This window comes from Euprymna scolopes, chromosome 3 (assembly GCF_053919585.1).
Source record: "Euprymna scolopes isolate OS-2025 chromosome 3, ASM5391958v1, whole genome shotgun sequence".
In the NCBI taxonomy this organism is placed as follows: Eukaryota; Metazoa; Mollusca; class Cephalopoda; order Sepiida; family Sepiolidae; genus Euprymna; species Euprymna scolopes.
In genome coordinates this window covers 166,859,991-166,884,990 of record NC_136484.1, presented here as the reverse complement: position 1 = coordinate 166,884,990, position 25,000 = coordinate 166,859,991, and the positions used below count along the sequence as shown (strand labels likewise).

Below are 25,000 nucleotides of genomic sequence, written 5' to 3'. Positions count from 1 at the left end.
ACATTAGACGTTTCAATGCAAGTCGAAAGGTACTCACAAACACGATCCGTGACTTGCTCTATGCGGATGATTGTGATCTGGTGGCTCATACGGTGGCTGATATGCAACATCTTGTGAACGCCTTTGCGGTTGCCTAACAGCGCATTAGGCCTGACTGTCTTAATGTATTAGCCTTCTCCAGGCATGCCATACTATGAGCCATCAGTTCATATCTGTGGGTCAAGGATTGCGGTTGTCACGGAGTTTGTATACTTGGGTAGCACCCTAAGTATGTTCGGTGCCCCGTTTTCAATTTGAAGGAGGGGCACCTGAGCATTCTGTGTTAACAATTTAAGTGAGTTCCGTCAACGTAAGGAATATTTATAAACATATTTTAATGTTTTCCGTTATTTTGTGCTTGAGGAACATTCGATTATGGCATGTGTAGTTCATATAAAAAAATCATCTACGTAGTTATCACCTCAAATTTCGTTTTAATTTCGTTTCGCTGAAATTATTTCAAGTAAAGAGCATTAAAAACTATTTCAAAACAACCAAAAAACATGAACTGAACTTTTATTGACTATGTTAACATTTATTTCTTGTATATTTATTTTTTCGGGTAGTCGTTTATTGGCTTTTCTGCTAAACACTCTTACTAAATAATATCGACGAAATATCGAAAACCAAAGAAACAAAAACAGTTTTGAAAAATAATGAAGCTTTACTTACTTTAGTAAAATAATCCGAAACAGCAAAATGGGATATTAAAAAAGTAAACACGTAATTACTTTAGTTTTTTAAAGCAAAGAATCGATATAAATATGAATAATAAGAAGATGGCGCCCTTTTCAAGCAGAGCAGCTTCATTTCAGTTTCACAGTATTGAACGGTGTAGTATTGCGCCGTCGCATTCAGGATTGTACTATTGTAATGTAAAGACCACGCAGAAAGGGTTGTAATCAACTGAATTCCTTCTAGTACACTGACAAAAAAAGCTTAAACAGATATATAAATAAAAATAAAAAGGTTATGTAAATGTTTTTAAAAAGGCACGTAATCACGTGAGCCGTATTTTTTCCTTCTTTTACACGATAACAAGTAACGTTCTTATTTTTTCTTATTTATCTATTTATCTATTTTCGAAAGAGTGCCACGTGCAAGTGGAGAAGGAAAAAACAGAGTTATGTAAAATTTGTGCCGAGAATTGTCTAAAGTTCCGACTTTTTTTTTGGCTGTCACTTTAATAAGAACGTGAATTTATGAGGTGAATTTATTCGACACAATATGATTCAACTAAAAAAAAATAAATAAAAGCTAACGTGAATTAAGATTAAAGTTAAGGTGTTATCGTGGACCCTCCCCCCTTTTAAAAAACCTTGTTAAACTTTTTGACATATTTACATTCTCTGGTGGTCAGGCGCGTACGAACACCCAATAATTTTATTATACCATATCTCTTCAAGCTGAAACATAATTATCAAAGTATACTTTCGCAAATAGATATGAAAATCTTTATTAAAGTCTGTGCCTATTTCCATTCCATGAAGGCAGGCGCGAACGTAGACCCCACAATTTTATTATACCATCCCTATTTAAGTTCAAACATACTTATCAAAGTATTCTTATGTACATCTATATAAAAAACACTTGTAAACGTTTTTTTTTTAATTTTTAAATTTTTTTTTTATTTCCATACTTTGTGGACCAGGCGTGAACGCAGAACTCACAATTTTAATGAACTACCGTTCTGCGTTTCAAGCTTTTTTGTTTTTGTTTAACGGCATATCAACCCCTTTCAGGTTATTTAATGCCGAATCCAGTGATTTTGAAGAACAATTTTTTAATAGAGTATATATATATATATATTTTTAAGTCAGTTTCTATTTAATCCATAGTTGGGACCCTAATAGGTACTACCACTCCGGGTCAGAGTGGACCTGGGATCAATGGCAATTAAAGGGTGGCTCCACACTCCCGAAAGCCCGTAAGCCGGGGCCTCACTATCGGATATAGTTTAAGGTCATATCCAGGACCTCTAAAGATGAAAAATTTATACAAAAAGTTTAAGTTATACAAAGCTATCTTCATAAACATAAACCCCTGTTAGCACGACTAAAATAAATTTGATAAAAAAAACAAACAAAATCAAAAACAAAACAAAATAAATTACTGAAGATGTTGAGGGTAAAATGTAAGCGTGGAAAGAGAAGGTTTAAATTTAATACTAAAATTTTAATATGGTGCAATAAGTAAATAAATTATTAGATCATCAATAGAAATTAAAATAATTATAACTTAAATAGGAGAAATAAAAGTAATTTTAATTTAAATAATAATTACGGATAATAAACTAACACCTGGGTAATTTCAATAACACAAAAATTAGGATAGATTAAAATATAAAATTGAAGAAAACTAAATGAGAAATTGAACTGAGGAAGTGGAGTAAAGAATGGAGTCTCTGGTCGATAAATTTGTTTTCTACATAACAGTATATTTGGGAAATGCATGCATTCCAGATGCGTTGACGTTGCTGGAAAAATATGGGCTTGTGTTCAACAAATTTTATTAAACTAGGATACTAAAATCGTTATAGCATTTCAACATCAAATTAACAGATAGTTGTTTATATGCTATCAAATCGAAATGAAAACAGGAGTTAATTTACATGCCTTTAAATACAAAAAACATCTTAGCATTATAAATTAAAAATGACAAAAATGGGATTGATAAATACTAAAGTATTAATATTTTAATATTAATACTTTAGTATATTTGGAAATTTCGACAAATTGATAAATAAGTAAAACGTGATTAAATAAAGTTATCTCCCTTTGAATGTCAGGATTTTATGGATGATAAGGAAAAGGAAAGATAATAAATTCAAATAAAATACTTGATTGATGATAAGAATTGAAAAGATAAATATAGGATGTAAAAAAACTTTAATTAATAATATTTAAATTAACCTTTTAATCACAGTTCCTTCTTAAGAAATAAAATGTAAAGCATAAATTAATCAGTAGATTGTAGAATGTAAACAAAGTTTTATGAAACTTGTAGATTGTGGAATAAATAATCGAGTATATAAGCATAAACTAGAATTTGAAGGGGTGGACTAGTATTTAGAAATAAATCAATTAAATAAATAAATTGGAGGAGAAAAATCATTAGTAAAATAAAAAACTTACAAAAAATTAAATTAATATTGAAATAGATAATTGGTTGAAATATCATTTAAAAAGTAGAAATACGAAAATAGGGCAATTACTAAACACGAAGGCTATTGCGAAATAAGAATCCAAAAGAAAATATAAGGATGGTGTGTAGGTTCTCTAAAAATGGAGATTATGAATGTATTCATATACATATATGAATAGTGTATTTGGCTGTCTGAAAAGTAGCTGTTTTGCAATATTTTTAAAAGATATGATATTTTAAAATTGTCCAAACAGTTTTGAAACAATTGTAACGCATAAAAAATACATAATAATAGTTCTCCTTTTATATTTTGTTGTCTTGATTTTTGTGAAAGAATTATATGCATTTTCGATTATGAAAACAGATAATCAATAAGCTTAAATAATTGAATCGATTAACCGTGAATTTAATTTTATTGGTATATGCACATTACAGGAATTTTTATATATAAAAATTTTGGTTAAAAATACTCATTGCGGCAAGACATGTAACTACCTCAAGCAATCATCGAACCCCAACTGCCCAAACGACAGTCAAGGCTTCTCACCACTGAGCTATTCGAATGCTGCTGTGTGGGTAGTGAATTAACGATATATATATATATATATATATATATATATATAGACAAACACTTATGAATAAAATTAAAATGTAAATGAACTAGGATTATATCATGTTATATATGTACACAATATAACAATTCACAACGTAAATGCCATTATTTTTTAAAAGCTGAAACCGCCGTGATTTCTTCAGGTAAGGATGTGAATTTCTGTCACCTCAATTATTCACATGTATATTTACATAACGTACGTACTCCTCTATAAAAACTCAGTCATAAACACATGCTTACACAAGATCCACAAATTAAGAGTCTGTCAAAGTAGATTCTCTTTCAGGATGTTCTCTCTGCAGAATTGTACGTTCTTTCTTATCTAGTCTATTAGATATTTCGGATCATATGAAAAAGAAAAAAAGAAAAAGAAAAGGAAAATGATCTAAGGTTTCAAGCAAGTATGTTGTTTTTAGTTTCACCAAGGCTCTCGCTTACATCTGTTAACACACACACACACACACACACACACACACACACACACACACACACACACACACACACACATACATGAACATAAAGTAAGATTTTTCTTTGTAGTTTCTCTTTGAATTTTTTCCATCTTTCTTCAGAAGGTTTGCATTCTTTCTCATCTTTCTCATTAAACATTCCAAGTTATATGAAACCGTAAACACCCTGGTTACACATAGGCAACAAAAACAAACTTGCGTCTCTATTTTATACGTGTTTAACTCATATATATGACGTAATTATGTTAACACGCCGGTTCTTGTTTGTTCACTGAAGTTAAATGACTATGAATCTGGCGAATATCAGATAGGTGACCATTTAGGAATACTACGCACTGTATGTATTCCGGTAATCGAGTATAATATAATATAGTATAATATATTAGGAAGATGCACGCCCTTGCCTCGTGCAGTTTCAGGTCGCCATTGGGCAAAGTGTAGCACCAATTAATCTTCTGGAGGGTAACTGTAGAGAAAGTAGATGTTTGGCCATACTGAAGACAATACATTTTAGAAAGGAGGACTGCTGAATAAACGAAGCCTCTGCTTTGCACAATTCCACAAATCACTCTTGGGCAAAATATAGCATCCGTTATCCTCCCTCTTATATTCTGGAAAGTTACCATCTTCTTCTTCTTCTTCTTCTTCTTCTTCTTCTTCTTCTTGTATCATGGCATGTTCATGTCGTAGATGAAATCATGGTTAGTGTTCTCCATAGATTTCGGTCCATTGTTGGTCCGATTCCTCTGAAGACATCACATGATTCTGAACTTGGCAGAATACATGGGGTGGGCTGTCATTACCTTCTCCAGCACAGTGGCATCTGACTCACCTGTTTGCACCTATCCATTGTCCTTAAACCATTCGCATGGCTGCAGTCGAATAACGTAACTCTTAATACCATAGAACCGTTGATCTGCTATGGATTCATCCTCCATCCAACGTCCTTCTGCCGACGATATCAGAGTTATCTTCTCCTAAATGCATATTTTTACGAAGACTAGGGGTGCATCTCTCCCAGTGAATTAATGCGCCTCTAGATACTAGCCTGGAAAGTTCTTATGACTCGGCACGGTACATACAGCGCCTAGCCTTCCCAAATGGTCACCCATCTGGTATTGGCCAGGCTCATCGTTGCTTAACTTCGGTGATCTGGCGAGAACCGGTGTGTCAACGTGATAGTGCCGTATATAGAGTTACCATACAGGGGATAAATCAAGATTCTTAGCAATGGTGAAGGTAATCCATATGCGAAAAAAAGGTTTCTTTTTTATATAAAAAAAATCTGATCAAGGGAACCCATTGTCCATGAACGGCAATTGTTTTAGTGATGGTGGCACAAACAGAATACCCGCTTCTTACTTGTCATGAGCCAGCCCGGAAGTAGTAAGGCTCAGAACACTGTCATGAGAATGCTTGTATCAATGTGTAATCTGATCTAATTGGAGATAGTGAAACGTAAAAAAACTTTCATTAAACTATTACGTTCAATTCTAGTTATCCATAGTTTTTACATTGTGTATAATTTTGTAGTATTTAGGATGAAAATATTATATCACACGCACATCTCTCTCTCTCTCTCTCTCTCTCTCTCTCTCTCTCTCTCTCTATATATATATATATATATATATATATATATATATATATATATATATATATATATATATATATGTAGGGGATTTGGACCTCTGGGACAAGTTCGATTTGTCTGTTTTAGTTGGTAAAATAGCTGCTAACGGGTTAAAATTGAAGGAAAATTACCTTGGCAAGAGGAAGTCAATTAAACCTGCTACTTCTACCAAATATATATATATATATATACATATATATATATATATATATATATATATATATATATATATATATATATATATATATATATATATATATATATTAGAATTATTCCAAAAGTAAACACTCCTATTCTTTTAAACTCAAAATGTTGAAGAGGTGCGAAGACGGGAGTAGTAGCATTAAACGGCGAACTTTTGTGTCGCAGAATTTATTTTTATACATACTCACCGACATTTTATTTGCCAAGAATTCAATGATGCATCTCTGCTTCTTATGCATATCCAATTAGAATATCACGCCGTCAATATCTGCTACACAGTATTGAATGCATAAGTTCAATCATCATAACAATGCAGAGTCAGAATAAAAAATAAGAGGAATTACTTTTGAAACGACCCTCGTGTGTGTGTGTGTGTATATAAATATATATATATATATATATATATATATATATATATATATATATATATAATATAAAGCTGAATGTGTGTGTGTGTGTGTCTGGTCACGAATAGTCTCCTATATGGTTGCCTATTTTAAAAAACTGATTACATATAATGATAGAAGATGTATCGAGACACAGGAATGGGTAGTTTGATCTGGCACAACGGTGGTTCATTAAAATTGTGGGGTCTGCGTTCGCGCCTGGTCCACAAAGTATGGAAATAAAACATTTAAAAATTAAAAAAAGAAACGTTTACAAGTGTTTTTGATATAGATGTGCATAAGAATACTTTGATAAGTATGTTTGAACTTAAATAGGATGGTATAATAAAATTGTGGGGTCTGCGTTCGCGCCTGGCCTCCATAGAATGGAAATAGACACAAACTTTAATGAAGACTTTTCATATCTATCTGCGTAAGTATACTTTGATAATTATGTTTCAGCTTGAAGAAATATGGTATAATAAAATTATTGGGTGTTCGTTTTCACTTGACCTCCATAGAATGGAAATATGTCACAAAATTTAACAAGGTTTTTTAATATAGATCCACAGAAGATTGTGATAAGTGTTTAAATGCGAACAGGTATGGCATAATAAATTATGGGGTTTATCTGTTTTATTTTTACTTTCATCATATTTTGCTTTGGTTTTGATACCCCCAAATTCAACACAAATTTACAACCCTTCCTTTTCATAACCTATCTTACTTTCATAAATCAATTTTCTGTAGGTTGTTTTTGAACCCAGTCAACGACGGGTACTTTTGCTAGTATATATCTATATATATATATATATATATATATATATATATATATATATATATATATATATATAGAGAGAGAGAGAGAGAGAGAGAGAGAGAGAAAGAGAGAGCGAGAGCGAGAAGAGAAAGAGAATTGGAACAAGATTAGAACAATACATGGGCCAAATAAAATAGCTCAATGACATATTTTATATCAAGAAAACTATCGTAGATAAAATGAATAAAAACGAAGAACAGAAAAATGAAGAATAAAAAATAGAATGAACGGGTCAATGGACAATATTTTTAGACCGACATAATTGTCACGGAATTAAGATAACTTCAATGAAAGAATGTAGATAAAAATGAACCGTACGTATTGGACGATAAGTTCCATCGCTATATATATATATATCATTTAATAAAGTTTACGTTCTTTTTATAAGTTGTTTTCACAGTTTAGCGGACAAAGGCGATAATACAATTAAGAAAAGACTGGTATATATATATATATATATATATATATATATATATATATATATATATATATATATATAATTTAAAGGAGATTAGAATAATAGTCTAAAGAGCTAAGTGTATTTTAATGTAATAGTGAAATTACTAGTTTAATTAAAATACAGGAAATGCTCGTTGTAATTTAGATATATAATAAGCTCGATAGTTAAATGTCCTAGAGCTAATTCAATATTAAGTAATGTGATCTATAATTTAAAAGTTTTAATATATATATATATAAACATTCGCGCATATTTTATTGAAGAGGATCTTCGTTCTTCTTTTTATGATCTTTCTTTCGAATTTTTCTTGTTTTCGTACAAGTATTTTTGCTGTGGGATCCAAAGTTTTTATAAAGTCCCCTAGTTTACCGAACGTTTTCGCTCTCGATTTACCATCGTCAGGGTTGTTCTTCCTGTGCATCCTACTTATCGATTGATTTGTTCTCTGTCGTTTTACTGTTTTTATTACTAATTTACTATGTGTAGTTTCGCATTATTTGAATTTTTCTTTTTTTTCCCTTCCTCTTCATATTTATCGTGTTAGAATAGGTGGAGAATTCGGCTGCTGTTGTCAAAGTTTATTTTATTAATGGTTGGGTTTTTACTTTTTATTATTACTTCTAGCATTGTTAGTCGTTGCAAGTTTTTAATATTTTAGTGTTGTTTTTTAAAGTTCTTTGTATTGTTTGGAGGTGGTGCTTATTATGTTATGTTCTTGTTCGAGGTGTTTGCAAATAGCACTGGAGGTGTTCTGATGTCCTGTGAGACGTCTTCCCAATGTAGTGCGTGTATGGCCAATATAGTTCATATTTTTCGAGTAGCAGTCCTCGAGGGGGGATTTAAACAAATAAACTGCATTGACCATACTCATTTTATTGGTTGTATCGTTGTTATTGTTCTTTACTACTAGGTTTTTCGTTAGGTATTTTTTATAATATATTATTGGTTTTATTTTGTTGTTAGGATTTTTTTATTTTTATGTATCTTTTTATAATATTTTTAATGGTGATTTCATCCTGTTTGTGATTATAGTGCATTTAATTTTTGTAGTATAGAGGAATTAGGGTGTTTTCGTTTTGATTAATTGGTTTGTTTTTATTTCTAATAAATTGGGCTATTTCTTGATCGATTATTTTATTGGGAAAGTTATTGTTAACTAGTGTTTGTTTAATGTTTGCTAGCTCTTTGTAGAAAAAAAATATATATATGCACACACACACACACACACACACACACACACACACACACACACACACACACACACACACATATATATATATATATATATATATATATATATATATATACTAAGGCAACTTTGAGTAAAAAAAGTATAGAAATAAAAATACAGAAGCAGTTTAAATTCCCGGAAAAAATCTAAATTCAACCTATCGCTTACTTAGCACCTACATAATCCGACTTCTAAAAATCTTATACTTAAAAAAGAGAATTCAATTATATAAGGATGAAAAAAAAAAAAACCCTCAAAAAACCTTTGACCAAAATTGTTGAATTGCAAGCCGTCTTCTTAAAAGTCTAGAATTATAAAAGACAATTTAACTATATAAGGATGAAAAAGAGAAAAGCGTAACCAAAATATTTACATAGGAAACGGGGATCCTCAACTGCCTACCATGTAGCTGTTTCGGAGATTTACACACACACACACACACACACACACACACACACACACACACACACACACACACACACACACACACACACACACGCGCACACACACACACATATATGCTGGTAAGACAAAAGAACATAATCAGTCTACATTTATAATTTTTATTATTTTATTATATATTTTTCATATTTGTATTTTTTTTACTCAAAATATAGACAAATGAATATATTTTTCCATTATTGTCTTACGCGTGTTTCGCTGTCATGATAGAAAATAAAGTCATTGCCATCGAACTCATATATATATATATATATATATATATATATATATATATATATATATATATGAGAGAGAGAGAGAGAGAGAGAGAGAGAGAGAGAGAGAGAGGAGGGAACGACCCTGTGGTTTCATGCTGACAGCTTCAGTAGTCGCCAGTTTTCAGTCAAAAGTCATAAAAATTATAAATCGTGTGTGCATCCGATACAAGTGCAGTATACTACGGTAAATTCCCTATAAAATATAACACGAAAAAATTTGGAGGTACGCGTAGCTCTGTCAATAGGCGGATTATGTTGTGTCTGAACTAATCTATGTTACCTATTAATAGACTATTCTAGTTGCAATAAATACCGGAAGACTAAGCCGTAAGATATCAGTTGATATCCGGTAGACAAACCTAAATCGTTCGTCGGCTACGACGAACAAACCACCTATTGTATTACTTGCAATACATATTTTTACTTTATTTTTGCATTTTCTTTGTAACCTTTTAGCACTGCTATAACAGTAGCGACGTCAAATTTCCAACTCGCAAAGGTCACTTGAATTTAAAATTACCCACGCATTCAAAAGAACTCACGACGGAAAACTGAATAAAACCAAGCAAGTGTTCAGAAAACACTGGTAAAAGGAAAAAACAAATAAGTGCGTGGACATAAAAGTCTGAATTGCAAACTCGTGGAAAGTAAGAATATTTTCAATGTCTTTCTTTCTTCCCTTCACGACATTTTGGCGCAGCCGTAAATAGAAAAGAAAGAGAAACACGAACTAATTGTGTTTTTCTCGCGTCATTAAATTAGTAAACATTTTTTTTTTTACTTAAGTCCCCCCCCCCCCAAGTAAAAACGGTTCGCGGCTTTTTTCGTTACGGTCAACATTGTTTTTCTATTCTATGGGAAAAGACATTTGCTTTGAAAAAATATTGAATATTTCTGTCCACATATATATTTTTCTTCGTCTATAGATGAGACATTCTTTTTTGGAAGAAACATCCTTTCCAAGGAATTAAAAACTGCATGTTCAATCTTCTTTGGAAAGTGATTGAAGGGAAGGAAATACTGTTCACCTTTTCCCCTAGTTGTTCTAAAAATACTAAAACCTGGTTAATCTGAACACACTTTTGCTGTTTTCCGTAAATCCAGTATTTTACTCATCATACAAAAATGGACCTCTTACAAACTACATTGGAACAATTATTAAAACTGCAAATCGAACTATAACAACACGCAAAGGAAAGACAACAAAAACAGTAACAACAATTATTTGAAAACCAGAAGTGCTCAGACGAAAGGCAACAACAACAACAACAACAACAACAACAACAACAACAACAACAACAATAACAACAACACCACCACCACCACCACTGCATAAATACCCATCGAAGTCTTTACAGATATGAAAACTAGAATTTGGGGTCATTTTTCAACAGGTTATGGACACGATACTATCGGCCTTGACTTTGCCATCGCATATCTGGATGATATTATTATTATAGCTAGCAGTAACAAGGAACAGCATAAAAAAACATATCTACGAAGTATTCAGATGGATACAGGATTTTGGATTCAAAATCAAGGAAAACAAATGCGAATTCTTCCTGCAGGAAATAAAATATTTAAAGCACATAATTAACAGGAATGGTAAACGTCCATACTCAGAGAGAGCCTCTTTAATAAGGAATATCCCGGCGCCAGAAAATACTACCGAACTACAAAGTTTCCTAGGCCTCGCTAACTATTACCAGTGCTTCATTCCAATAATGCATGAACTGCAGCCACGTTTAAACAAGCTCTTGTAAAAGGATAAACGTTGGGAATGGGCCACCGAGTGTCAGTCAGCGTTTGAGGAATTTTAAAAGGTGTTAACATCAGATGTCTTCCTCACACATTTTAACCCGAAACTAGACATCATAGTGGCTAGCGATGCTAGCCAATGCGAAAAATATGTATGCCTGTTACATAAAATGCAAGATGGGTCGAAAAAAAAAAAAAACAACTGCGTATTCATCCAGAACCCTGCTGCCAGCCTAAAAACAGTACTTACAGATAGAGAAAGAGGATCTCAGCATTATCTATGCAGCCTCCAAATTTCATCATTACCTGCACAATAGGCATTTTTTGCTATAAACGGACCATAAGCCCCTTGTTACCATTTTTGGACGACCCACATTTACGCCCAACTGTTTACTAAGATGGGGAACCAGTTTATTGAATTATGACTTTAAACTGGAATTCTCAGCGTCAAAGAATATCGCGCATGTGGATGGGCTCTCTAGGCTAATCCTGGCTCAAAGGAAATCCCTCGTAATCCCCACATTGCGGATAAATAGTGAGATAAAGACGATAATCCACAATACAATCCGGGAATTACCAGAGACTCTTCAAGAAATTAAGACTAAAACGGAAAATGATGAATTTATAAAAAGCACAAAGCAGAAACTGGAACAAGGAGAATTTACTTCTGACATTTATTCTGTATGCGACAGCATTCTGCTTTATAGCGAGAGAGTTATCACTCCAAAAGCGCTGCAAAAGAGAATACTAAAACACTTCCACATGGGTAATCCTGGCAGCAGCAAAATAAAATGCCTGATGCATAGCTTTGTTTACTGGTCGTCCATGGACCAAGAAAAAACTAGTATGGCTAAAGCATGTAAAAGTTGTGCTTTGGCTGAAAAGACACCATCGATTATCCACAAACCTTCATTAAATTCTAAACATTAAATTCACGCGGGAGACTGTATGAATTCTATTACTTCATAGTAGTGGATAGTTTTTGCAAATGGACAGTAGTGCTAAGATGCAGGAAACCTATTACAGCGGTAACCATTAATTTCTTACATGAGCTTTTCGCTCGTTTTGGTGTTGTTAATTGCTTGGGTAATGATAATGCTACCCAATTCATTTCTTCAGATTTCCAAGAATTTTGCGAGACATATCACGTAAAATATTTTACAACTCCACAATATTATCCGAGAAGTAACGGCCAAGAGGAGCATTTTGTAGACACCATAAAAAGGGCGTTAAGGAAGGCTTATGGATCACCCATGGAAAAAGCTCTACAGCAGTTTCTTAAAGTATACAGGATTACGGCAAACCATAACACCCCATCAGGTAAATCACCAGGGGTGGGTATGTTTGGTCGTAAAATCAGAGCATTTGAGAAGTTGCTATCAAGACAAACCACACGAGAACCTCTACAGTACGACTAAAAATACAATTTTGAAGAGAAAGCGTACTTCAAGCATTTTAAAAATAACGTTTCGTTCTGGAAACTGGGAACAGTAATACAAAGGATCGGAAATGTATGTAATTGAGAGACCAAAATTCACACACAAAAGGTATGCGAACCAGTTATGGACCAAGAACAGTTACAGGAAGAAGTGGAGGTTATTGAAATCTTTATTGAAACACGTTTGATATTGAGCCTCACCAAATCACACCTGAACAACAACGTTTGATATTGAGCCTCACCAAATCACACCTGAACACCGACGTTTGGGCAGGAAAAGGAAAATCACCGAGCCGTTCATGGTCCACCCAAAGAGAAAAAATACTGACACACCATCCGGAGTTATCAGCTTTTTAGGGGGTGTAATGGCTGAACTAACCTATGTTACCTACTAATAGACTATTCGAATCTCAATAAATACCGGAAGGCTAAGCCGTAATGTGTCAGATGACACCCGGTACTTGTACTGGGCTGGTCACTGAAGTGTGGTGTCTGCACAGATGCTACACTCAAATTAATTGTCCTTAGTCAATGGAGGGGGAAGCCTTTCTATACTGAGGCAATTCTATTTTTTCCAGAATCCCCTTTTGAGGGGAGCTGGTTATCTACCACATTAAATCCACCTTGTGTCACATTTTGTTTCGTGGGAAACAAATAAATAACCAGCCGAAATCCGGTGGATTAACCTAGGTCGTTCCTAGGCTACGCAAACAACCAACCTATTGTATGATTTGCAATACATGTTGGTACTTTATTTTGGCCTTCTGTTTTTCGTTGTCACGTTTTAACAGGGCTATAATGATATATTTGCCTCTACCCGGACATTTTCCCTTTTTGAAATTAGTTAACTTTGGTGCGTTAGACAATCGGCTGTTGTAACGAATTACCAAACTGAAGTATAATGGGGGGGTTCACCTAAAAAATACCCAAACGGAATGATCCAGAAATATTATCGCTACAGTCCTCTGTCTCTACTCTCTCTTTGCATTCTCTCCTGCCTGATCGGGAATAATCTCCCAGCACTGAGAAATGAACAGCGTTTTATCCTTTCCATCTTCTCGCACACACGAGATTACGCGAGAACGGACGAAATAAAAATGCTGGCCGCCATGTTTGTTCTTCCTTCCTCGCCTGAACTCACTCGCTGAGCACCCACGTTAAGACTTCTCTTTCTTGCTTCTAACCACATGCCTCCCTGATCTCAAGATCACATTTAATAGTCTCTCATCCACTGTGGCGGTCACCTTTCTCTACTTGGCCTCTGAGGTGTCTCGTCCTCCTCCTGTGGCTGCACACTCCCCTCCACTGCTTCGCCCTCAATTGGTCTGACGTCGAGAATGTGCCTCGGGGCTCCTCCCACCACAATACAACAATGTTGTTACTAGTGTTCCTCCCAGTCACGCGACCTCTACTCCATTGTGTGGTGCAGCGCGCCCCCGGTGGCTTCACCCATACCTCGTCCCCGAGTTTAATTGTCCCTGTGGCCTCTACTCCTCGGCTTGCCGGCTCCACCCTGGGATGTCTCCAGGAATATGCAAACATTGACAGTTGCGGGACCGTCTCTGGTACTTGTCCCAGTTTAGGCGACATGTTATACCAGAAGACGGCTTGCTCAGGTGAGGTGCCTCCTCTTTCCGCAACTGCTTTTATAGTGCGGTGGTTTCTCTCCACGATCCCGTTGCCACTAGGTCTGTAGGCAGCTCTGAAAAATTGTTGGATCTTCCATTTCTTCAGTACTTCTGTCACTGCTACTGACTTGAACGCAGTCCCGTTGTCGGTTAACAACTCTTCCACGGGGTCTCGTTCCAAAAACACCTCATCAAGAATTGCCGCTATTTCATTGCCTGTTCCTCCACGTAGCTTCTTCAATAGGGCAAATCGCCCGGGCCCACAGTCAATCATGGTCAGGTAAAGTCTGCCCCTGTAATGGGTGACATCGCATGCCAGTCTCTCCCAGGTCCCACTCACCTCCAATTGGCCAGCTTCATGCGTGCTTGGAGCAGGATCAATCGACTGACATCTGTCGCATGTCCTGACCACTTGCCTCACTTGCTCCTTGGTGATCCTCGGGTCGACTTTTTTTACTAAGTACCAAGTCCTCTCTACCCCCATTTGGTGCAAATTGTGCAGTTCTCGCACGCCAACATCATCTAGATCCGATGCAGCAACAGCATCTTCCTTTGGCAACAGCCAACTCTTCTTCACTCTCGTGAGAGCATCTGCTCGGTTCTTTTCAGAAGCCACCATGTCTACGCGAAGCTTCAAACAAAACTCTTTCATCACCTCAGCCAGCACCCAAGCCTGCGCTTCACTAACATCTCCGCAGCCCTTTTCGTTTTTATCCTTTTTTCGCTTGAAATGAGAGACTTTAGCCAAGCAAACACCGTGGCAGAGTCTGTTTTGATGCAGATGTCACGTAGTCCCCATTTCAAGGCCAGATTGACTCCTTTTATTGTCGCGTCTAATTCCGCCACATTGATGTGGCTGACATTCTTTTTCCTCAACCAGGCTGCATCTTTTGCAACTACTCCTCCAATTTCCAAAACGACCCCTGTTGCAATGCTGCTCGCATCGCACCACACGACTTCATCCAATGTTCGCGGTACGTTCCAGGTTCCCCGGACTGGGTCTTGCCGTTCTGCTTCTTTCAGGAGCTCTTCCATCATGGCGACCGTTCTTTCTCCCACCTTATCATTCCATCCTCGTCCTTCGGCGTGTCTCTTTATGTAGCTGCATGCTGGTCTAAGCCAGCTAGCAATGGGGTAATGTCCGATCAACTTTCCGCATATGGAAAAAAGTTCACGTCTGTTGAGCTCCTGCTTCTGTTGTGGGATCTCGTTTCCCCTGCGAAACTCTAGGCCGCCTGACGCACCTCGTTTCAGTTTTAGGCCCAAAGCAGCCCCTCCGTCTAATTTTTCCGGCTCTTTGGCGACCAACCCGAACCTCTTCAAATGAGCCACCACCTCCTTGGCAGTTACTACAGTCTCATTCACCAGAATGTCGTCTATGTATGAGCTCACTACCCCATCTCCCTTTCCCATGGTCTCCAGAATCTTCCTGAGGATAGTTGACATAATCTTGGGTGCCGAATTTAACCCGAATCCCACTCGCATAAGGCAGTAGGTTTTGCCTTTGTACTTGACTAACTGATATTTCCAGAGCTTCTTGGCAACATGGAGTTGCAAATAGGTAGATTTTAGATCTACCAATGTAGATGCGCCATTCATCTGCCTCCATTCCCTAATGGTCTCACTGCACACATCTACGGTGTCGCCTACCGTATGGCACTTAACATGGCCGTTCAGCTCTCGGAAATCCAGGACCGGTCTTACTTTCCCTTTAGTTGTTTGCAGAACGGCCATCAACGGCAAAATGCCCGACTCCACATCATCCGTCCAAGGCATCAGTATCCCCTCCTCAATCCATCGGTCGACTTCCTGCTCCAACGCCTTTCTCGCCCCTCCTCTAAGCGAATTTGTGTAGCACGCCACCCTGTTTGTCAGCGATGGCGCTTGATGTTTCCATGCCCACTACACCGTCCACCGCTCTCCGTCGAATTCGGCTCGGAAGTCCTGATCTTTGATCGACAATTTTCTTTCCGCACCGGCCTTGTTGATTCCTCTGGGGACGTTCTCCGTCACCGTGCACTCAGCTAGTCCGAACCTCACGTTGTCACATGTGATGGTAACACCTCCAAGGCGGCATATAACATCCATTCCAATGATGGCTTGGACGCCAGGCACCAGGCGATCAGTGACAATTGCATGGACCCTTATCCGACGATCAGCAATATCAATAGTGACGGTCTTCCTCCCTCGACATTTCGCTCGCGACCCATCGAATGCCACTACTTCACCCTTCCCTTTCCATCTTCCGACCAGGGTAGTGTGCACCATGGTAGTAGTGCAGCCAGTGTCAATCAGGGCCATAACTTCCCGTCCTTCCACCGCAATCTTCTGTTTGGGCATCTGCTGCGGGTGCGCCTCTATTCTCGAATTGGGGCGGCCGCTGGCGCGTCGGCCTCCCCTCGCCAGTTTCCCTAACTTGTGCATTTTACCGCTAAATGGCCTCTCCGATTGTATTTGTAACACACTGTCCGTTGCAAGAACTCCCTGCAGTCTCTTCTCATGTGTGGTCCCCCGCATTCGAAGCATGCGATCCCCGGGTTTGGCAGATTCCTGCTCACATCCTGCTGTACCGTTGTTGTCGTTCCTCCAGGCTCCGTGGGCTGGGTGCTCACCAAGATTTTTGCAGTTTTAAGCAGCTCACTCACATCCAGCGTCTCCACTCCCGGTACCTGCTGCAACCTTTTCGATATCTCTTCCGGGAACCCGGTAACAAAAGTCATCTTGACTACGTGACTCGTGGCGTGTCCCCTGATGCCCGACAACTCAACCAATCTCCTTATTTCATTCGCGTAGACATCAACAGATTCACCAGTCCATCTCTTCTCTTTCAACTTATTAAAGGCCTCAAAAGGCCCCTCTGCAAAAGCTTCGATCAGTCGACCCTTGATGTCGTCTGCGTCACCCTGTTCCCGCTCGCTGAGCTCCAAATAGAGGACCAGTGCGTCCCCTTCTAGAAACAGTGGTATTACTGCGGTCACATCATCCAGCTTCTGAATCCTTGTTCCATGTCCACTTTTTTAAGCCACGCCACCACATCACCGTCGCCATTAAAAGGCTTAATCATGTTGCATAAACCTGCGTTGGCCATCGCCGAAATAGCTTGAAGTATAATGGGAGGGGGTCACTTAAAAAATACCCAAACGGAATGATCCAGAAATATTATCGCTACAGTCCTCTGTCTCTACTCTCTCTTTGCCTTCTCTCCTGCCTGATCGGGAATAATCTCCCAGCACCGAAAAATGAACAGCGTTTTATCCTTTCCATCTTCACGCACACACGAGATTACGCGAGAACGGACGAAATAAAAATGCTGGCCGCCATGTTTGTTCTTCCTTCCTCGCCTGAACTCACTCGCTGAGCACCCACTGTAAGACTTCTCTTTCTTGCTTCTAACCATACAAACAAATACAGTAAAAAAAAAGAACATAAATCAGCTATGAGATTGCATCTCCCACATGACAACGTCAGTCTTTTCTAAGCCGTACTTCTCCATCTTGTATAAAGTATTCCCGAAGTTATACAATGGAAACTTTGATAAACTATTTATCTGATAAGGTTGAAATTTTGCACAGTGGTTAGTGATATCAAATAGCATCAGATGCGCGCGTCACATTTGAGATTTTCTAAAGTTGAAATTCCATCAGCATTTGATCATGATTAGACTTTTCAAGATGAATCTTCAGGTCTAAGTAAATCGTGATACTTCATTGACTATTGATTAAGGAACGAGTCTCTACAACGAACAAAATCGTTTACCATTATATGACTTTAAACTTTGATCTGGATATTCAAAATTTAAATCAGTTCTAAGTTAGACCTTAACTGATATTTTAACCAAGTTTAATTTCGATTAGTCGAGCGATGTGTACACTAGTCTGTGCACAAACAAAACTATTGACGCACCAACAAACTCAGTCGAATACATAACTTCTTTGTCGACGGTAATAATTAATGGAATGGAAGCAATGTATATTGGAAAGAAAATAAATACCGTGGCCGCGTTTTGCATCGATTCAGGTGTATGAGCATTTTTACACAAAAGAATCTACAGAAAATTAGATTTATTTAAATCTTTAATTCCTTATATTATTCTAAGATTCTATGAACACGTGTCAAATAGTTTTAAAGAAAATAAACCTGAGGTATTTAGGAAAATTTCTGAAATTTTTTTTCTTTATTTTTTTTAATACATTAGAATTACATTGTTTTAAAAACTCACTGGCACCCCATCAATGTCCTCTATCATCAAGTGTAAAATCTCGAGATAATTTGCTACATTAAGCGTTCCGGTTTGTGGCAATGCAATATATGCGTTGAAGTCATAATACAAGACAGCCGATCGAAAGGTAGACAAAAGACAAGATGTATAGACAACGTTTGTGAATGGACAAACATAAAAAGAAACCAAAAAAACACTTTGGCTCAAGGTCGTAAAACTTAGAGGACACTTCACCATGTTAGTGCGTATTGTCTAACTAGCGGAGAAAACGTTTTATAAAAAATAGTTTGATAATATCTTCGAACAGAAGTTTATTGACAAAAATATAGGTTCTCCGTATCGTATAAAGACAGAAGTTACTTGGTAAAGATAGAAATAAAATCCCAGCACGAAATAATTATGAAAATAATTCAATAATATTTATATATATATATATATATATATATATATATATATATATATATATATATATATATATATATATATATATATATATATATATATATAACATAACAGTATAGTTACATTCCAAATCTATATTTTTCATGAAAAACAGCTCCTCCAGCATGTTAAAATTTCGGTACATTTTTTACAGATCCATGCAAAAACAAACGGTTATTATTATGCCAATACCGTCCCTTTTCAGTACATATACTCTTCAGAAAAATCAGAAATTCTTTGCTTAAATACAAAACAATGCATGACAAACAATGCTGCAAGAAGAAAAAAAGTTTATAGAAGTCTCAACATCGTGTGTTTGTTTCGGCAGCCATCCATGGCTGTTTTTCTTTACAAAGGAGTCACCACTTATCAAGGCCCAGAGGCCACTCGAGGATAAGAGTTAATGAATGTACAGTAGTCAATGGGAAAATGTCGTAGTAATGGTTAGTAGTGGAAATTTGGTGAATTGGATTACTTACGGGGATGGCTCATCAAGAACTTGTTCACATTGAACTTGAAGACAATCATATTCTAGTCAGTTGGAAAGCAGGAAAAAAGAACAGAGTTCCACAGACATGCAGCTCTAAGAAAGAAGCTTTGTTCATGGAATTTACGTTTAGGTTTAGGCACAGATAAAGAGTGGGGGAAATTATTGATAATGGTTTCAACTAAACGATTGTTTTTCGTGAAAGTCAAGACAGGGGGACCATAGATTGGAGCTCAGACGAGCACTTGCTATTAAAATAACGATAATGCGAAGATAGGCCCGCAAAGTTTCTTCCGTGGAAAGGTTGCAGGGAAGAGAAAAGGGCATCCCCACTAGGTTACGAAGTCTATTTTAACTCTATTAAGACAGAATAAGCTACTTCTAGCAGCTCCTTTCCAGATGTGGCAACAGTATTCCATCCTTGGAGTACTTTGCTCTTATACATGTAGAGAATTGCATCAACAGTGAGATATCTACTGGAGCGGTAGAACGATCCCACAATTTTCCAGCAGCCTTTGCAACAGATTTGATGTATGTGTTCCATTGCAGATCGGGAGTAAAAGTCAGAGCCAGAAACTTGTCAAAATATGGAGCCTCCCCAAGATAAGCGCCATTCATTTCAATTGATGCCAGACGAGGATCAGAACGTTGATATAAAGATAGAAGCTTGGTTTTAGATGTGCTAAAATTAGCCAGCCACCTCCTTTCCCATTACACCACGTGATCAAGATCAGAGGAGAGAATCGGAGTTAAATTGGTCGTTTACTGCCTTTGAAATATTGTCATAGATGGTAGCGTCGTCAACATAAATGTCTACGAATGATCTTAGGATGTGATTTGAGAGATCATTGATGCAGATAAGAAAGAGTGTTGGGCCCAGGATGGACACCTGAGGGACTACAGCATTAATACCGTGAGCTTCTGATTTTTGCCCATCAACAACTACTCTTATGAACTTATCAGAGAGAAATGTTTTAATAATTGAAAAGAAATTTACAGCTATACCGTAGCTGGAGATCTTTATGCCATACCCTATCAAAAGCTCCCTAGAAAGGAAGCCTCCGTCGAGAGATTCGCTAATCCTATGAGATATAACTGTTAGCACATCTGTTGTAGATCTAACAGAACGGAAACCATATTGCATGTCCCTGAGGAGGTTATTTTAGCTGAAGTGGTTGACTACTTCTCTATTTAACACAGAGTTCAGCAACTTACTCATGGTGCACAGGAGCCTGATTGGTCTGTATTGAGAAGAAGATGAGCAATCACCTGAATTTTTAAATATGGGACGTACTGATGAAGGTTTCCAGGGTGTTGGGAAGCAATTCTCCTGAAAACAATGCTTAAACCGCTTTGTATGTGAGCTAGTTCTGGTTGAAGCTTTTTGACCCGTTTTGAACAAAATCACTTGTTCCCATCTATTTACATATAAATGAAGGTAATAAGCCACTTTTGGCATTTATTTGAAAAATTTTGTTTCTATAGCCTACCCCTAATTACAATAGGAATGCCGCCAGGATCAGTTGTTTTACTGGAATCGGGATTTTTGATTAGCTTCAAAACAAAAAGGATTTGTATACACAAAGAGTGAAATATAATTGAAAAACATATTTTACCAAAAAAAAAAGCAACACACACACACACACACACACACACACACACGCACGCACGCACGCACGCACGCACGCACGCACGCACACACACGCACGCACGCACGCACGCACGCACGCACGCGCACGCACGCACGCACGCACGCACGCACACACACACACACACACACACACACACACACACACACATATATATGACTATAAGAAAGTTAGTAATTTAATGAACATTAGTACATCCTGGTTGCTGTACACAATAATATGATTGGCTGGTGTAAACCATAAATACCAACCGATGGAGCAGCTTAGAAAATACGCCAAAAGATAAGTCGAAAGCATCACGCTTAAAGATATCACCAGCTCCGACCACAAAAAAAGAATTTGTAAGGCGACCTACTAAATTTCTACTCGAATACCGTAGCGAATACCACTCTGCCACTCGGGATACTGTCCAGTAGTATTAAGTGTGAACAACAGACAATTAGCCATTGAAATGTGTTTTTATTAGCAATAGTAAAAATACGTATCGGAATATCATGCTAATGATTAAAATATTGAACAATCAAATAAGAGAAAAATAGTTATACATAATTATAGTAATACCTTGTTAACGTGTAATTATTAATATTTTTGCGTTTAGAGCAAACCACAAACCATGTCTTTTTTTCGAAAATTCTCTGTATATAATTTGTTTTTATAAGTGTCATCTGAAAGCCTTTTTGAATTTTATGCGTCCAAAAGGAAATACTCACAAATTCATTGGCAAAATTCTATTCTAATTTGATAGTTATTATTATTATTATGTAATTTATGTTTTGATAGCCTCCTTTGTAGTCGAAGAGGCTTATGTAATTGACACGGAAACCGATACCTTTGAAGTCTACCTAAGAACTTTAACAATCGGAGTAATTTAATTAGATAATAATAGCAGATAAAAATAAACGACGAATGTATGTAATTTTCTATTACTTGCAGAATTATCGGAACGGATAGAATAAGTAATCGATTAAGTTGCTTGTAACTTTTAAATTAAGGCTGAAAATTTTTGTATTTTACTAACGTGTAAGAATCAAATAACGATTTGTTAGATGCAATGCTATTTAAGTTTAATTTGGAAAATTCAGCTGATTTTCTTTATATATTAAATGCTGTGAAAAGTATATTTGTAGCTTTTATTATTTACTCTTTTGAATTCAATTATTATGATGATGATTATTATTGTTGTTGTTGTTATTATTATTATTATTATTATTATTAGTCACTAGGCGTTTTCACGTAGACTATTATAAAAGAATTCTATTTGAGAACAACTTGTGGTGCCTGGAGTCTGAGTGACAACATGTTTCCCCAGATTACCAGTACATTCAACCTATTTCGATACCATTTGTAAATAAATTTGTGTTATCGCAACGACAGTTTTCCATTGATTTCTCGTAAGTATCAGCCATCGCTCTTCACTGGAATTTGTGACAATGAGTTTGTTCTTTCTTTCTCTCGTTCTTCTTTTTGTTCTTTCTTTTTTTCTCATTCATTCCTGATTGACTGTTGTTATTTCTTTCTGCCTCTCTTCTCTTTCTATCCTTTTCCTGTCTTAATTCTTTTCTGCTTCTCTCTCTTTCTCATTTTCTTTTTTTCTGTCATATAATAAATTCAATAAACAATCTTTCTTTTCTTTCTTTCTTTCTTTCTTTCTTTAGTTCCTTTCTCTTTTTAATCTTTCTTCCTCCCTGTCTTCATTTATTCCTTCCCATTTCTTTCTTCCTTTCTTTCTTCATTTTTGTTTCTAATTTTTAATTTCTTTCATTCCATTTTTCTTTCATCCTTTATATTTCATTTCTGTCTGTGTTTATGTATTTCCTCTTTTTTTTCTGCTGTCCGTCTTTCTTATTCTTTCCCGCTCTTTCATAATAAATTCAATAACAATTATGCATGCCCTTCACAACTTGTTAACAAAACCCTTCATCTTTATGTTGTTAATGTTGGCCTAAGAAATAAATCACTTACGATAAATCTTTTCAAATGGGGGGAAAACTTTCTTCCCTCGCATTTATTTTGCGAACAAACGCCAGACTCGCTTCAACGACGAACTACATATTTATAAAAACAAATTATTCACGCAAACAACAACATATGCACTTATGTAAAGCTTTACTTACTTATTCTATATATAATAATATATAAAGAAAATCAGCTGAATTCTATATATAATAATATATAAAGAAAATCAGCTGAATTTTCCAAATTAAACTTAAATAGCATTGCATCTGACAAATCGTTATTTGATTCTTACACGTTAGTAAAATACAAAAATTTTCAGCCTTAATTTAAAAGTTACAAGCAACTTAATCGATTACTTATTCTATCCGTTCCGATAATTCTGCAAGTAATAGAAAATTACATACATTCGTCGTTTATTTTTATCTGCTATTATTATCTAATTAAATTACTCCGATTGTTAAAGTTCTTAGGTAGACTTCAAAGGTATCGGTTTCCGTGCCAAATTACATAAGCCTCTTCGACTACAAAGGAGGCTATCAAAACATAAATTACATAATAATAATAATAACTATCAAATTAGAATAGAATTTTGCCAATGAATTTGTGAGTATTCCCTTTTGGACGCATAAAATTCAAAAATTACCTTTTATATCGCTTTACATATATTCATTTGATGTTTTTAACAAAACTCCCCACATTATATATCTCATGAAATCTTTTCAAATGAGGATTGACACTACTGTTCTTATCTTGGGTTATTATTCTCATATTTTATCATTCTATTATTAGATACTAGCCTGGGTTCCCGGCGTTGCCCGGGTGTTTTGAGGTGTGTGTTGAGCAATAAATAAAATATATTTTTTTAAAGTGATAGAAAGCAGGTAGCCTCGAACCCGTGCCGCAAAGGGGGAGAAGAACGGGGGAGGGGGAACAAAAAAAACAAAAAAAAAAAAAACAAAAACAAAAAAAAAAACAAAAACGAGACGTCATTGCCGTAACGCCCATCACCAAACCGAAAGTGGCGAAGACTTAAATTAAGGCTAGTCAATCAAAAAGAGGGGATGACTTTCGAAAATATCGGTGAAAAATGCGACCCATCTCTGTAGAAAAGTGCCTAGTTGAGGGTGAAGGAATTAATGTTTTTGGCCATTTTTTCGATATTTGTCGCCCGGACGGTCAGGTTTCAAAAGGATACCCGTCTCGTAAAATTCGTTGCCTTTGTCGAAAGTTTTAGTTATACATACATACATGATGGCAGCAGATTCGTTTTCGAACATTGCCATTACTTGATATAGCACATATAAAAAACTATATACAGAAACATGAAAACAAATCAGTGATGGGCCACACGAAGGTGGCTTTTAAGCCCTGCCAAAATCTGGCATTCTTTGGCACACATTGTGGAGACATGAGCGCCATTAGCAGCACGTTCTTGATGGCCAATTCTATAAATATTTAAATGCCGCTTTAAATCACCTGCTGTTTTGCAAGTCTGCCTGCATTGACACAGGTTAGATCTGGCAACACAAGACTGTTTTGTGGCCCACTGCGCTGATGAGTAGTCTGTTGGTTTATCAGCCCAGCCCTGCTCAGACATAATTTCTCGCACAACTCATACTCCAGACCAATTTGGCACCCCCGCCTATCCACTGCTTCTTGCACTTTCCCTTTCCGGATATCACGTTTCAGTCGCCCATACCGGGTTCCA

General features: G+C 36.5%; 1 protein-coding gene and 1 pseudogene across 5 annotated transcripts in view; both read right to left on the bottom strand.

The window, feature by feature from the left end:
- LOC145260210 (uncharacterized) overlaps positions 1 to 25,000 on the bottom strand; it is a 213,715-nt gene that overhangs the window by 10,723 nt on the left and 177,992 nt on the right. The gene's annotated exons all lie outside the window — the stretch shown is intronic.
- LOC145263581 (5S ribosomal RNA) lies at positions 5,342 to 5,458 on the bottom strand (annotated as a pseudogene).